The following is a 14944-nucleotide window of genomic DNA, read 5'->3' as shown; positions in this document are numbered from 1 at the left end:
TGAGATTAAATTTAGGTCATGGTGAAAGAAAGAATAAAAATAAAATTAATAATAATAGTAAATGATTCTTTTTACTTATTTTATATGATATTAACCCTATAGTTGCTTTCGTATCTTTTTAGCCCTTGTGAACCCCTAAAAAGTGGGGGCGAAACGTCGGATAATAAATAGTTGTAAACAATTTTTGTGCTTTTTGAACGCAACCCTAACCATCTTCTTCATATTTTAAAGTATTTAGTTTTAAGAAGAAGATTAAAAGTTTTACCTCCTCACTTTTATGTGTTTTACTTTCTGCTCCCTCATTTGCGTATCCCTACAAAATGAAACTCAGAAAAATATAGTTCCCTAAAAAAAAATCAGTTTTAGATTTTAAAAAAAATCAAGACTATCGAGATTTTGAGATTATTTTTATTTTCAATTTTCCAGTTACATCCACGAACCAGCTTAAAATTCAGAAAATCGTTATTTCTTTTGTTAAAGTAATTTTCATGTTTCACCATGCAAAGGATCACCTCTTTGATCCAAAAGGATCGATTTTGTACATCTAATAAAAAAATTTCAGTTAATTGAATCGATTTCACTAAAATTTAGTGAAATACAAAACCTACAAAATTTTATTTCAAATGAGTAACCAGTCGATTAATGGAATAAATGAAAAGTTTATTCAGAACATACAGTTCTATTTATTCACAATCCAAAATTAATAAATAATATATAAGTATCAGAGAAAATACATGCATTATAACACAAATAATAAATTATCTTTTGAAACCTATAACAAAATATGCTATATATTATAAAAAAAAATTAAGTACCCTAATGTTTTTGTAATGAATCTTTAAATAATATGGGATTAACTAAAGGTACAAATTTTTTTTATGATTATTACTCAGCTATATATTTTTAGTCTCTTCGATCCAAAAGGATCGATTTTGTATTTTACACAAAAAATGATTCTTTTCACTTAGTTTTACATAATATTAACCCCACCTTAATTTACCTTTTTGTATCTTATTATCTTACTATTTCAAAGTGTTCTTAGTTGCTTTTGTATCTTTTTAGCCCTGGCGAAGACCTAAAAAGTGGAGGCGAAACGTCTGTATAAACAATTTTTGTGTTTTCTGAACGCAACCATCTTATTTATATTTAAAAAGTATTTAGTTTTGAGAAGTAGATAAAATGTTTGCCTCCTCAGTTATATAATAAAAGACGGATCTATATATTACGGAAAAATATAGTTGCCTAACAAAAAAAAAATACCGTAAAAATGCAAAATGTACTCCTATACATTAAAAAAAATGTTGACACAACTTGTGTTTTGTAATCTACTTCTTAGCACTCTTGTGAAGTGTTATTTTAATGTTTTATTTTGCGGAAATATAAAATAATGAAATAAAATTAACAAATAATTAATAAAATATAACCAATAAATTAATTTCAGGGGACCTCAAAACTTGTATTTTCCGCCGAAAACTGGAATCGGATATTTTTCACAATCGCAATACATTCCCTTACTATATATTTCATATATAGTAAAGTGAAAGTAAAAAGGAATTATTTCACTAAGATTTGAAGGAGTACTATTAAGTATTTATTATTTATACAATTAGATAATATCTGATTAAACATTGAAAACCGATCTTATCATTATGGCTATAAGAAGATATATATGTATATGAAACATAATGAGAAATAATATTGTTGAAGTAATACAAATAAAGAAAAGAAAGTCGTTCTACTAATTTTAAGCAGATTATATAACTAGCTAGCATCCTTGGCAATCCGAAATTAGTTTTCAAAGAAAACTCTTATAATTATAAGACTAAAAACAACATATATATATATATAACCAAAAAATTAAATTAAATTTCAGCCACAGCTGAAAGTATGACCTACTTAAATTTATCATCCATCCTTGAAACATATGAGAAGATTTTAATCAGTATTAAGGCAGATAATAAAAAATATATTGATAAAACATAAAAAAAAAAAATTATCACTAAATTAAAAATAATAAAAAACTGTAGATAAGTCATAAGACTAATATAAGGATATTAAATATTACAAAGGTATAATATAGTTTTTAAAAAGTATTCCTAGATTATTATTATTATATTCTAAAACAATTATATATAGGATATAAAAATTATACAGGAATAATATATAATTAGAACTTATGAATGAATAATATAATATATAACTTACATTATAAGTTTTAAGATATAACATTAAGATGGGATAATATAGTTTTTATAAACAATTCTCCTATTATTATTGTCATTTATCAATAATATTCTAAAACAATTATGTAAAATTATATAGTTTTTATAAAGAATTACTAAACTACTACAGTTATTTTATCAATTATTCTAAAACAGTTATATGTAGGATATAAAAATTATAGAGTCTAGAGATATAGAGAGATATAGTCTTAAAAAAGATTTTCTATATTATGTCAATCATACATAGCAGAAGGTAATAATATTTAAAAATTATATACCAATATTACTTTAAAATATTAATGTATGAAAAATAAAATTCACTCTTGTTGTCACAATCTACATATCACCATTATCTTTCTTAAATTTTAATCACTATGATATAAAACTTCATTTAATATCATGTATTAAAAAATATATTCAAATTAAATTTTTATTGTGAGCAATAATATAATAGATATTGTAAAATTGGTAAAGATGAAACTGCAGAAATTTCAAAAGGTTTCTCTCTTTCACTTTAAGTAATGGAGGAACTGAGTTTTATCTAATTTTTTATTTCTTATTTATTTATAATAATAAAAATTACTGAAAGAGAGTATTCACAGAATACTTTATTTCTATGGGATACATGAAAAATAATAAAGCCAGTTATCTATTTTTTGTTTTGTAAAATAAAAATTCAGTTTTGTAATCTTGTGTAAACTAAGTTTACTAGAACAAGTATAATTTTTAAAAAAAACTTTTAAAAGTAAAAAAAAATTCTACTTACATTTTGATGGTGTGCCTAATAATACATGAACCGGTCACATGTGCAAGATTCTCTGAAACAGACACAAACGTCTTCCATTAGCAAATGCTAACAACAAAAACACAAACTATGCTAAAATAGTAGCGACATGTTGAAATATTTAGCATAATTTTAACACATATGTTACCATAAAAGAGAAGACTGTATTCTTTCGAGCTGAGCCTCAACGGAGAAAATGTGGCTTTGGACGGTGGTGCCACCTATCGGCCCGTTCGCGACACTAATGCACACTGCATATTTTGCATAACCTCCACGATGTTTTCTTGTTGCATTCCAAACTGCATATGCAATTTCGATAAAATTAATAGATAATTCTAATTAATATATATATATCGAGGAAAGATATTTATCAGAATTGAAAACTATTTAGCTTTAAAAACAATTAAAAAAAAAAAACCGTTTGGAACAAGGAGGAAGGTTATAATATAACAGAATTTCAGAGAAATTTTGAATTTCAAATCATTTCCATTTCAAACTATATTATTTTTACCTATCGATAAGCTCAGTGATATTAATGTATTTTGAACTATAATTTCAAAAGATAAAAGAAAATTAACTCATTACAAACCAATCACCTTGACCATGAGAATTACAAACCAGTATGTATTTTTTTTTTATTTAGATTTAAACAACAGAAATATGAAAAACTTGAAATAAAAATACCAATAACATTGCCAAGATTTTAAAATTTATTACAGACAAAAATCAGTTTTGAGATTATTTTTATTTACAATTTTCCAGTTACATTTTATAACTATGAACCAGCTTAAAATTCAGAAAATCATTGTTTTGTTGAAGTAATTTTGATGTTTTACCATGCAAAAGATCATCTCTTTGATCCAAAAGGATCGATTTTGTATTTCTAATTTTAAAAAGTTTCAGTTAATCGAATCGATTTCTCTAAAATTTAGTGAAATACAAAACTTACAAAATTTTATTTCAAATGAGTAACCAGTAGATTAATGGAATAAATGAAAAGTTTATTCAGAACATACAGTTCTATTTATTCACAATCCAAAATTTATAAATAGCATATAAGTATCAGAGAAAATACATGCATTATAACACAAATAATAAATTAACTTTTGAAACCTATAACAAAATAAATGCTATACATTATAAAAAAATTTAGTACCCTAATGTTTTTGTAACGAATCTTTAAATAATATGGGATTAACTAAAGGTATAAATGTTTTTTTATGTTTATTACTCAGCTATATCTTTGTAGTATTGTTACTTTTAATTGTATTTGTACATTATTGCTTTGTGATTTTATTTTTAATTAGAAGTATCAGATGTAATGTATGTATTTTGAACTATTCATGTTATAATGAATATTTATGTTAACGAATTGTTCATTGTTGTTTGGTGATATTAATAAAACTTTATGTAGGGGGTAAGAAATAAAAATATATATCTAGATATAGAGATTATTGAGAAATCTTAATCCAGCATCCAAATAAAAAAAAAAACCTTATATATTCCGGTAATCATTTTTAATTATTTCAATTTGAACATTATAGGATGTACTCAGAAACAGCGAACGCCTTTATGTATTTTCTATGCCACTTAAGTAAATAAGAAAAATATTTAAGTTTTCAAAAAAAGAAAAGAACACAATTTTAACAAATTATAATGAATATTAATTGTACTGGTCTGAAATATTGCTTTGCAGGTTAATAGTAATTTTATTAATTATGACGGATTTTTTTTTTTTAATTTCTGTATATAAACTATGTTAGGAAGTATAAGGCTTTAAGTATTAAGTATGTACATGTATATTATTGCATCGTTGAGATGCATCATACCATTTGGAAGCTGATTGCTTGACCACGTGAAGGCTGACTGCGTCGTGGAGGCGGTACTACACTGACCTACTGCACTCCATGCCGTGTTGGCCTTCTTAGTACCACAGAAGGTACCTTGGTTCTTGCTGTACCCTATTCCACACGACAACCACCTCAACCAAACCACTCAACCTGAGGTGGCAAACGTAGAACGCTCGGAGGAACGGACAGGCGAATGCTCCTAAAAAACCGACCAGACAGGAGTCGGTGGGGGTAGAGCGGGAAATGCCGAAGCGGCACGAAGACTTGGCTATTGATCACAACCTCCCGGTGTCTAGACATCGTCCGTTGCTATATCTCCTATAACAGATAACTAGAGGATATCATAGACATGTTCGTTTAGGTCCAATGAAATTCATCGTATAAGGAATATATAACTGTTATAAATTAATATCGACTAGGTACATTTATTCGATAGATCGAAAATTAAGGTGAGAGAAAAAGTAGTGTTCAGAGTTCGCCTTGCACACGCTATGAAATTTATCATCCGGAAAAAAACCGTGTTTACATTTCAGTCACGCATTAAAGTTAATTGAAGTTTCACATGTTAAAAATACTACATTATCCATATTACAACCCTTGAAGAATGCCGAAAACCTGAAGATATAAAATCAATTTTCCTCTAGTAAAATCAATTTTACTAAGTCCTGTTCTATAGTATCCCTGTTAAAAAGATCTTTATGGTACTACATCTGGACAAAGGACTAACTTGGAATTCTAATATAAAACAGGAAATTCCCGTCGATCCCTATTATTACAACACTTACTGGACAAATGATGTAAACTTAAAATTAATTACAAAAGTTTCGTTTGCATGACAATAATAAGTCCTATCTGGACGAGTTAATCTTTCGGGCTTCACCAAGCCATTGAATTCCTCTCGTATCCAACCCTTACAAACCGAAATCCTCAATGCTACTTGTTTTATGACACCAGGTAAACTTAAGCCTTCCTGTCCTATAGTACAGGAACAGAAGTGTCCCAGATCCGCTTCATGGGACTAGATCTGGACAAACGACCAGCATGAAATCCTCAAACACACCAGTCTAAACTTTACATGACTATAATAAGATCTACATGGACATATAGAGTTTTATGGAATGGAGGAGGCAAGCTAGCAGAAATAGTGAAGCCAAAAAGGAGGGGATTTATGCAATTCAAGGGCGTGGCAGAGGAGTAGGGGAAGAGTATGAGCCAATCACTGGCTGCCTTCTATTTCAGTTTACCTTACAATGGCGGACATTCCTATTAACCCCAATATAAACTCTCCTTTCAAGGCGTGGCTTAAACTTTATTATTTTTTAAATAAATCTTATAAACATATTTTTTATGATAGTTCATAGTGTTAAAATTAATTTAATGGTGACATAATAGGGTAGTATGGCTTGTAATTAATGACCTGGGCAGAATAGTCTGCAAACATTTTTAAATAATTGGATGTGAGGTGTAAATTAATATTTAAGATTGTCCTTGAGGATGTCCGAATTGGCCGAAACGTTGATATAATAAAGAGTGTTGAAACTTAACGTGGATACCAATTGATTTATTTAAAAAATATATACCACTCTCAAGAAATTGAAAAGATTATATATAAATTAATATATATAGTTATTTACACATTGGATAATTAATTAAATTGATTTGTATTATATGGTATATATTTAATCGATAGCGGTAAATAACATTACATAATAATAATATACGGTATAAAAATAGAAATAACTTCAATACGACTCAACCAATCTACACCAAACTTAGGTATGCTTTAGGGCTTAAACACTGCACCAAAGTGCAAAAACCGGATTTAATTAAACAAATCAGAACCAGAGATATAAAATAAACGTTTGGAAGGTTTTTCTTAATTTTAAACCAATATTTTGCCCTCATAAGGGCATTAGATCTAAATTTATGATCTTATCTCTCCGATAGATTATTTCAAGTAAATCACAACAGCGCTTATTCATCTCCATTCCGCCAGTCTGCTGGTGTACCTCAGGGTAGTATCCTAGGTCCTATCCTTTATACAGTTTTTACAGCTGACATTCCAGCCCATCCTTACATTGTTCTCACCACGTATGCCGATGACACATGTCTATTGTCAGTGAACAATGATCCTTATATATTATCCCAAACCCTCCAATCACACACCACCCTTGAAGGATGATACCCAAACTGGAGGATTAAAATATATTCCAATAAATCCCACCAGATCACATTTACCCTTCGTCGTAAGCCCATGACCTCTTGCCCTACAGTATCCTTTAATAATACCCTACTCATTCCTGTCGAACAGATCCGTTACTTTGGACTTCATCTGGACAAACGACTGACATGGAATCCAGATTACTAGACAAACAGTCTAAACTGCCAATCCAAATATTGATCTACATGGCTATTATAAGGCCTATCTGGACATACGGAGTTGAGCTTTGGGGCTCCACTAAACCTTCAAATTCCTCCCGAATCTAATCCTTACAGTCCAAAATCCTTAATGCTCCTTATTTAGTCACAAATAAAGTCATCTATCAGGACCTCAATGTTCCATATGTTGCCGATTTGGCTAGAACCATATATAAATCCTTTCATAATAAACTTCCCAACCACCCAAATCCACTTGTTTCTAACCTGGCTTCTCCTTCATTACCTAATAATCCTCCTAGTCGTCTGAAAAGAAGATGGCCTCTTGATCTTTTTCTCTAGAAATGTTATTGGAGTTCTATCAATGGGTAGATTCTGCAAATGTTTGTATCATGTCACTATGTCACCTACAGCAAATTTACATGTTGTTTATATATTTTATACAGTTGTATATAACAATAAATAAATTATAATTTAAAATGGAGATTAAAAGAGCTGACATGCAGCTTTCCAACGGAACCATTATATGAACAACGGTCAACGGCAGAAGAAAAAAATAAATAAATGTAAGTGAAAATTTTTTAATTTCTTCGAAAAATAGTGTTTAAGGGTTTCAGGCGACGCTTATTTGCTTATTCCTAAAAATATTTTGTTCATCTACTTTACTGAAATCTTCACTACGTTTTTTTTTTAATTTTTAGTGAATAAAAAATCAGTTAATAGAATCAGTAATATGTTCTTTTTATTCTTCAGAAAGAGACAAATCTATTAGCTTGTGATAACCATGAAAAAAATGTTTCTAAACGTTAAGAAACTTTCTGAGCTATGCACCAAAAATGATTAATTTTGTTGATAACTTATTAATAAATCGGGTGAACGGTATGGCAGCATAAACAAATATTGATTTTTATACATTAGGTTATAATTATAATAAACCTTAATCTTGAGGTGTATTGTCAAAGGCGTTGTAACCACTAAAGGGAGGTATGCATGAGTGAGTCGATAATGAGCGAAGACCAAGACAATAGAGCTTATGGGTTAGTGTAAACCAGTTCTCTACACTCACTTATAAATATGCATAGCATTCACAGCAATACTTTTCGATATCGATTATTTCTCATCTAGTGGTGCATTCCCGTCAACGACCCTTCGTGAACGATAAAACTGATCTAGCAATGTTCACAAGTATTTCGCCTTTAACACCCTGGTGACTTTCTCGGAACTTAAAAATAAATTCAGGATAGTTTTTCGTAGCATTATCATTCTTAACATATCTCTATCCTATACCTGCTATAATATTGGTGAGAGAGAATGACACAACTGCGAGTCTGCCAACGGCTGCATACCGGATCTGGGGCAAAATGTTATAATCAGCTCCCCTCCCCCACTGACTTAATTTTTCATGTGTTTTATTTTTACCAATAATATTGATATATGGATTGATATTTATTATAGGGATGTGAGGACCGTAAGGGTTAATGGCAGTTGATATTTATTTCTCTATGGTCTAGAGAAATGAATATTGACACTCCCACCTTGAATTAGTATGCGGCGGAAACTCCAAGTTAGCAGCCAGTGGTTGGTCATAAGGATCAAGAAGCCCACTTGCAGTAGGTGCAATCAGGATTGAGACAGTTGGGGGGCGAAGTGGGTGGGTTCAGGATTGAGACATTTTGGGGCGAAGTGGGTGGGTTCAGAATTGAGACAGTTGGGGGCGAAGTGGGTGCGGTCAGGATTGAGACATTTTGGGGCGAAGTGGGTGGGTTCAGGATTGAGACAGTTGGGGAGCGAAGTGAGTGAGGTCAGGACTGAAGTGACAATTATTTTAGTACGTGAAAATTCGCCCTCGATTTCAGGCATTCTTTAGTTCAACTAAGTTCAAACAAGATAACTACCATGTTAGAATAAAAATAAAACAATATAATAAGATAAAGATAGTAACAAACATTTTGTAATTCTTCCTAAACCAATCAAATCAGAAAAACGTAAAAACAGAATGGAAAGAATAAGCGTGTAGCAAAATGTTTTCTTACCTAGGAAGATGTTTTTTTCGCTTTTTTTTAAGGTACTTATGTGAAAAATAAATTTCTTTAGAATATTATCAATAATTAATCGTGGGCTTACCCAGGTACAGCTGCCCCTCCTCTAGAAATTAAAAACATATTAATTTAATTTTTAAAAAAACAAATACCAATTATAATAACTAATAAAGCACCACGACAATATATATATATATATATATATATATATAATTTTTGTTTCATTCCCTATTATTCTACTAGTTCATTTTAATGTTGATGTTGAGGTGAAAAATACCTCATTTGTTTGTTATCATAGTTTTTTGTTATGTAGTTTTATCTTTATTCAAAAACGGTTATCTTGTTTGAACTTAGCCCTAAAGAAAGCCTGAAATTCAGGTCGCAACGTTAGCCGAATATAATAAGTAACACTTATCGTACCCTCTCCTCCCCCAACAACCTCGTATAGGTTTTATTTTTGGCAAATCTCATCGGACTCCTTAGTACAAGAGCCTAAGAGGAGAAAAAAAGGCAGTTATCTCAACCCATCTTTTGATTACTTTAATGAAAACTATGTATAATTAATAATCAAAACTGATGAGGTTGCCAAGTATAGGTAGAGGAAATAAAAAATGGCGACTGTTTCAAAACTATAAAAAAAAACTAATTTTTCATTCGAAGCTCTATATCTTAAAAAGTAGGAACAACACAAGAAAACCTAAGAGAACGTCATTGAAAAAAGACCAAATCTGCTAAAATATGAGCCCTAAAAGAGTTATTTACGTTAAATAGTTTTCGAGATATAGCTTTTTAAAAAGCAACATTTCATAATAATGCTATTTGGAACGTACTAAAAGATCAGTAGTTAGTGAATTTATTTTGAAAAATTTATATATCAAAAACCATTTGACGTACAGATGTCTATTAGCACTAAAATTAAAGCTAGTTTAATGGACTATAAAGTAGTTTATGATGTTTATCTTCGTAGGAGTAATAGTTTACATGAAATTTTACGAACAACTAGAAATTACCATTTTGTGAATTTATTATGGAAAATATCATAAAAACTACTACTCTTGCGAAGATAAACGTTATAAACTACTTTATAGCTCATTAAACTAGCTTTAATTTGAGTGCTAATAGACATCTTTATGTCGAATGGTTTTTGAGATATAGATTTCTCAAAATAAATTCACTTACTACTGATTTTTCGGTGCATTTTTTTTTATGAAATGTTTCTTTTAAAAAGCTATAGCTCAAGAACTATTGGACGTAAATAGCTCTTTTAGGGCTAATATTTCAGAAAATTTACTCTTCTTTGAATAATGTACTCTTAGATTTTCTAGTGTTGTTGGTAGTTTCTAAGATATAGAGCTCCGAATGAAAAATTAATATTTTTTTTTAAGGTTTTAAAACAGCCGCACCATTTTTTATTCCCCCTACCTATACTTGGCAGACTCATCAATTTTGACTAGAAATTATACCTAGTTTTCATTAAGGTAATCAAAAATTGGGGTGAGATAACTGACTTTTTTTCTTCCCGGTTCTTGTAATACCTGGAGATTTTCCCTCCCCTATCACACTACCTCTTCTCTAATGGTGGACTTGCATAATAGACTATTACGTGTGGTGTTGGAATATTATTTTAAATTAAAAAGTTTAGTTTAGTAATGGTTTGGATATTTTTAATATAAATAATAATTCCTAAGAGGGTACACTAAAATGTTTTAGTAACATTGTTAGATTGAGTATACTAAAGAAAGAAGCAGCTGGAACCTTTAGGTCTGCAAGGTCATTCCAATCCTACAGGACTCGATAGAAGGAAGCTGGATTGGGTCCAACAATGATTGGAAGGCAGTGCCGCTATGATCCAAGGACTACAATATGATAATGGCCTCCATAAGAGGCTCCAACTGGCAATGATAACGTCCAGTTTAAATTCTCATATCAACTATCAGGGCGGGATATGCGACAGCTATGGAGTTATACTTCAACAAAGATGATGTTCACATAGAGGAAAGAAAATATACGTCATAGATTATTGTGTCGATAGTTACAGGAAATTATAATATTAGAATGAGGTGTTGACCGTACTATCTCCGTGAAGGAGATAGTTGACCGTATATTACTGATTGGAGATGGTCGGGGGGTGCGGCCAGCAAAAAAATAAACAAAAAAAAAAATTATTTATGCCCAAGTTTCGACCTGAGTTTCAGGTCTTCATCAGGGCTATAGAACAAAAGAGATAACAACCATCATTTAGAGAAATATAAAATTGAAAAGAAATAGTATAGAAACAAATTTGGAATTTTTTTCCCCCTTTTTTTTCGGCCAAGACTCCCATTGGAGTCCTATACTGCCTATCCAGGGTTGGGGGTCAAAGGGGACCGCCACTCAATAAAAAAAGTCAACGTCCCAGGCCGGATTCGAACCGGCACCGCCAATAGACATCATATTGGTAAGACGGTGTCTTAACCACTGAGCTATGGGCGGCCCTAATTTGAAATTATACAAAATATTGAATTGAATAATAAATAATAAAAAATAATTGATTGATAATCATGGAATAAGATGGTAGCAGATTGATAACAGTGAAAGATGAAATATAATATTATGTAGGTGAGAAGATATTTATAAAATAAGATATGTAAGTGGTGTCTAAAAAATTTAAAAAACATACTGAATCTACAAATAGAACAATATGACAGAATATACATAATATTATATATATAACTAATACATAATAGTGTAAGATTATTAGTTGACCGTTTGTGATTAATGAAGGTAGACACCCAAGGACAATATTTTAAAAAAATAAATAGTTTTCCTTTTAAGTAATATTATAAACCATAAATAAATAATAAAAATTAAAGAAGAAGTAGACTTGCATGGGCATAGACAAAGGGTAGAGGACAGCTGTCCCCCCCCCCTAGATTTATGGGTCCCAAGGAAAAAAAAAAAAAGGAAAATAGTGAACTTAGATGATTTATTTCTGGAAACATATTAAAGTTAGGAAGGTGTCATTAGGGGTGTTCATGATGTGTTAAATGTAAAATGTTTTACCATGCTAAATGTTATAAGTAGAGCATGTTATAAGCAGCCCTATTTAAAGTCATGTTATATGTTAAATGCATAAGAGCTCCTAGCGGATTTTCTGAGCAACTTGTTTTATAACCTTTCCTTCCAAATGTTCATGTCATTGTTTAATTCTAAGTTTTAATTAGAGTAAATTATTCCCATATGCCTAAATTGAGTAAAAAGTGGAAGTTGCGTGAAAGTTTGGCTACTGAATGCCTTGTTGATCTTCTAACTTGTGAGGAAGAGAATCAAGATGAGCTAATTGACAACTGTCATTACATTATTATTATTGTCATCCATTGCTTTATTAGTTATATAATCATCTAAAACAATCAAAATTGATGAGTTTGCTAAGTACCTATACTTAGGACACCAACCTATAGGTGGAATGAATAAAAATGGCGCTTGTTTCAAAATGTTAAAAAAAAAATTAATTTTTTATTCGGAGTTCTATATCGTTAAAACTGCCAACACTAGAAAACCTAAGAGAACAGCATTTAAAATAAAATACATTCGCTACAATATGAGCCATAATAGAGCTATTTACGTTCAATAATATTCCATATATAGCTTTTTAAAAGAAACATTTCATAAAAAAAAATGCACCGAAAAATCAGTAGTAAGTGAATTAATTTTGAAAAATCTATATCTCAAAAACCATTCGACGTAATGTCAATTAGCACTCAAATTAAAGCTAGTTTTATAGCCTATAAAGTAGTTTATAACGCTTATCTTCGCAAGAGTAGTAGTTTTTATGATATTTTCCAAAATAAATTCACAAAATGTTAATTTCTAATTGTTCGGATACATTTTTTGAAGATATCATAAGAACTACTACTCTTACAAATATATACGTCAAAAACTACACTATAGTACATTTAACTAGCTTTAATTTACGTATTAAGACGTTTGTACGTATTATGGTTTCTGAGATATATTTTTTATATATAAATATTTTTGTCTGAACAATTACGAATCAACATGTGAATTTAGTTTGTCGAATATCACGAAAATTACTACTATTCATGATGTTGTGTTAAATGAAAAATGTTTTACCATGTTAAATGTTTTTAGTATGTAATATAGTATGTAAATAGGATTGTGAGCAGCCCTATTTAAAGTTATGTTAATTGCATAAGAGCTCCTAGCGGATTTTCTGGGCAACTTGTTTTATAACCTTTCCTTCCAAAACTTCTTGTTACTCTTTACATCTAAGTTTTAATTAAAGTAATTAATTACAACACGCTTAAATTGAAGGAAAAGTGGAAGTTGGGAAAGTTTCGTCACTGTGTCTTGTTCATCTTCTAACGCGTGAGGAATAGAAACAAGATGAGCTAATTGACAACTTTCATTACATTATTATTATTATTGTCATATATTGCTTTATTAGTTATAAAATCATTCAAAACAATACTAACACAAACTACGAGCATACATTGCTTGTTCCTACAACAAACAAAATGGATGAGCTCAGCTGATCTGTTGTGTGACGTCATTCTTTTATGTTCATTAACAAACCCCAAACTTTGGGGTTTGTTAATGAACATAAAAGTGGTAAATAAAAGTTTTAAATTTAGGAAATAATTTAATAGAAGAAATTATTGGGACAAAGGCAATTAGCCAGCATTAATGAATTTTAAAGAAAAAAAGGAATGAAGACAGAATAAGGAATCCTTGAGAATGACCTGAGAGGTCGAAACGTCGGATGTTAAAAAAGAATAAAGTTGAGAGAAAAAGGATCAAGATTGTTTTAAAAAGAAAAAAAAAGCTTTAACATGTTAAACTAAAGATCATGAATACCCCGACTAGAAATTATACATAGTTTTTATTAAAGTAATAAAAATTGGGGTGAAATAACTAACTTTCCTCTTCTTGGGCTCTTAGACCAATATATCATACGTTATGTTAATACAGCAGGGATTTTTTTCAAGGTCAATCTAATATTTATTCACGAAAGGTGTATATGTAAAAATATATATAAAGATATATGTAGAAGGACGAACTATACGGATGAGTACTAGGCATAGAAATGAACAATGGCGCATCTGAGCCACGTGGCCTCCACCAATCCACGTGTCGGGCAGCCATGCCTAGCTATGAGTTAGTTAACTGGCCGGGGTGTCTAGTTTTAGAACCGGTCGCCACCATTGCTATAAAATGGTCTATGGGCTTCCTAGCACCATCTTATTTTATTTAAACAAGCTTTTTACTGTAAAAGTTACTGAAACTAAGAAAATGGAAGTCATCCAGATATAAAGTGGCCAAATATTATTAATTATTTCTTAAATAAATAATAATGCATACTTCCACAACCTCAATAAATATAGAAATTTATTTGTTATAATCAATCAATTATAAAAATTTAAATAAGTTATTAATTATATGGAAATCTTGAATATAAATTAAGAATACGATAAAACCATAATTAATAAGTTACAATATTAAATCTAGATATAGAAAAAATATAAATATCAAACATCATAAACAAAAATTAGTTATTTTTTTTTTTATTTCTTTATTACAAGCATAGTGGCCCTTACGTGATAATAACAACTTCATTTTAACAATTGATAATTTGAGGATTTATTAATTGATAACGGGGATGAGTCTCAACCA

The 14944-nt window shown here is 30.1% G+C and overlaps 1 long non-coding RNA gene across 3 annotated transcripts in view; it reads right to left on the bottom strand.

Annotated features, from left to right (window-relative positions):
• The window catches only part of LOC106678805 (uncharacterized), a 408538-nt gene that overhangs the window by 363715 nt on the left and 29879 nt on the right, over positions 1-14944 (bottom strand). The window contains exons 1-2 of one of the 3 annotated variants that reach the window (XR_010844072.1): positions 4836-5358; positions 2989-3040 (exon numbers count right to left, since the gene is read on the bottom strand). This is a non-coding gene — a long non-coding RNA (uncharacterized lncRNA). Of the gene's footprint in view, positions 1-2988; positions 3041-3154; positions 3286-4835; positions 5359-14944 lie in introns of those variants that run through there. The other 2 variants (XR_010844073.1, XR_010844071.1) reach the window with 2 other exon arrangements.

The sequence above is a fragment of the Halyomorpha halys genome, unplaced genomic scaffold (genome assembly GCF_000696795.3).
Source record: "Halyomorpha halys isolate HHAL.00 unplaced genomic scaffold, Hhal_1.1 Scaffold11.1, whole genome shotgun sequence".
In the NCBI taxonomy this organism is placed as follows: Eukaryota; Metazoa; Arthropoda; class Insecta; order Hemiptera; family Pentatomidae; genus Halyomorpha; species Halyomorpha halys.
The sequence above is the reverse complement of the archived record's forward strand: the minus strand, read 5'-3'. Positions and strand labels throughout refer to the sequence as shown.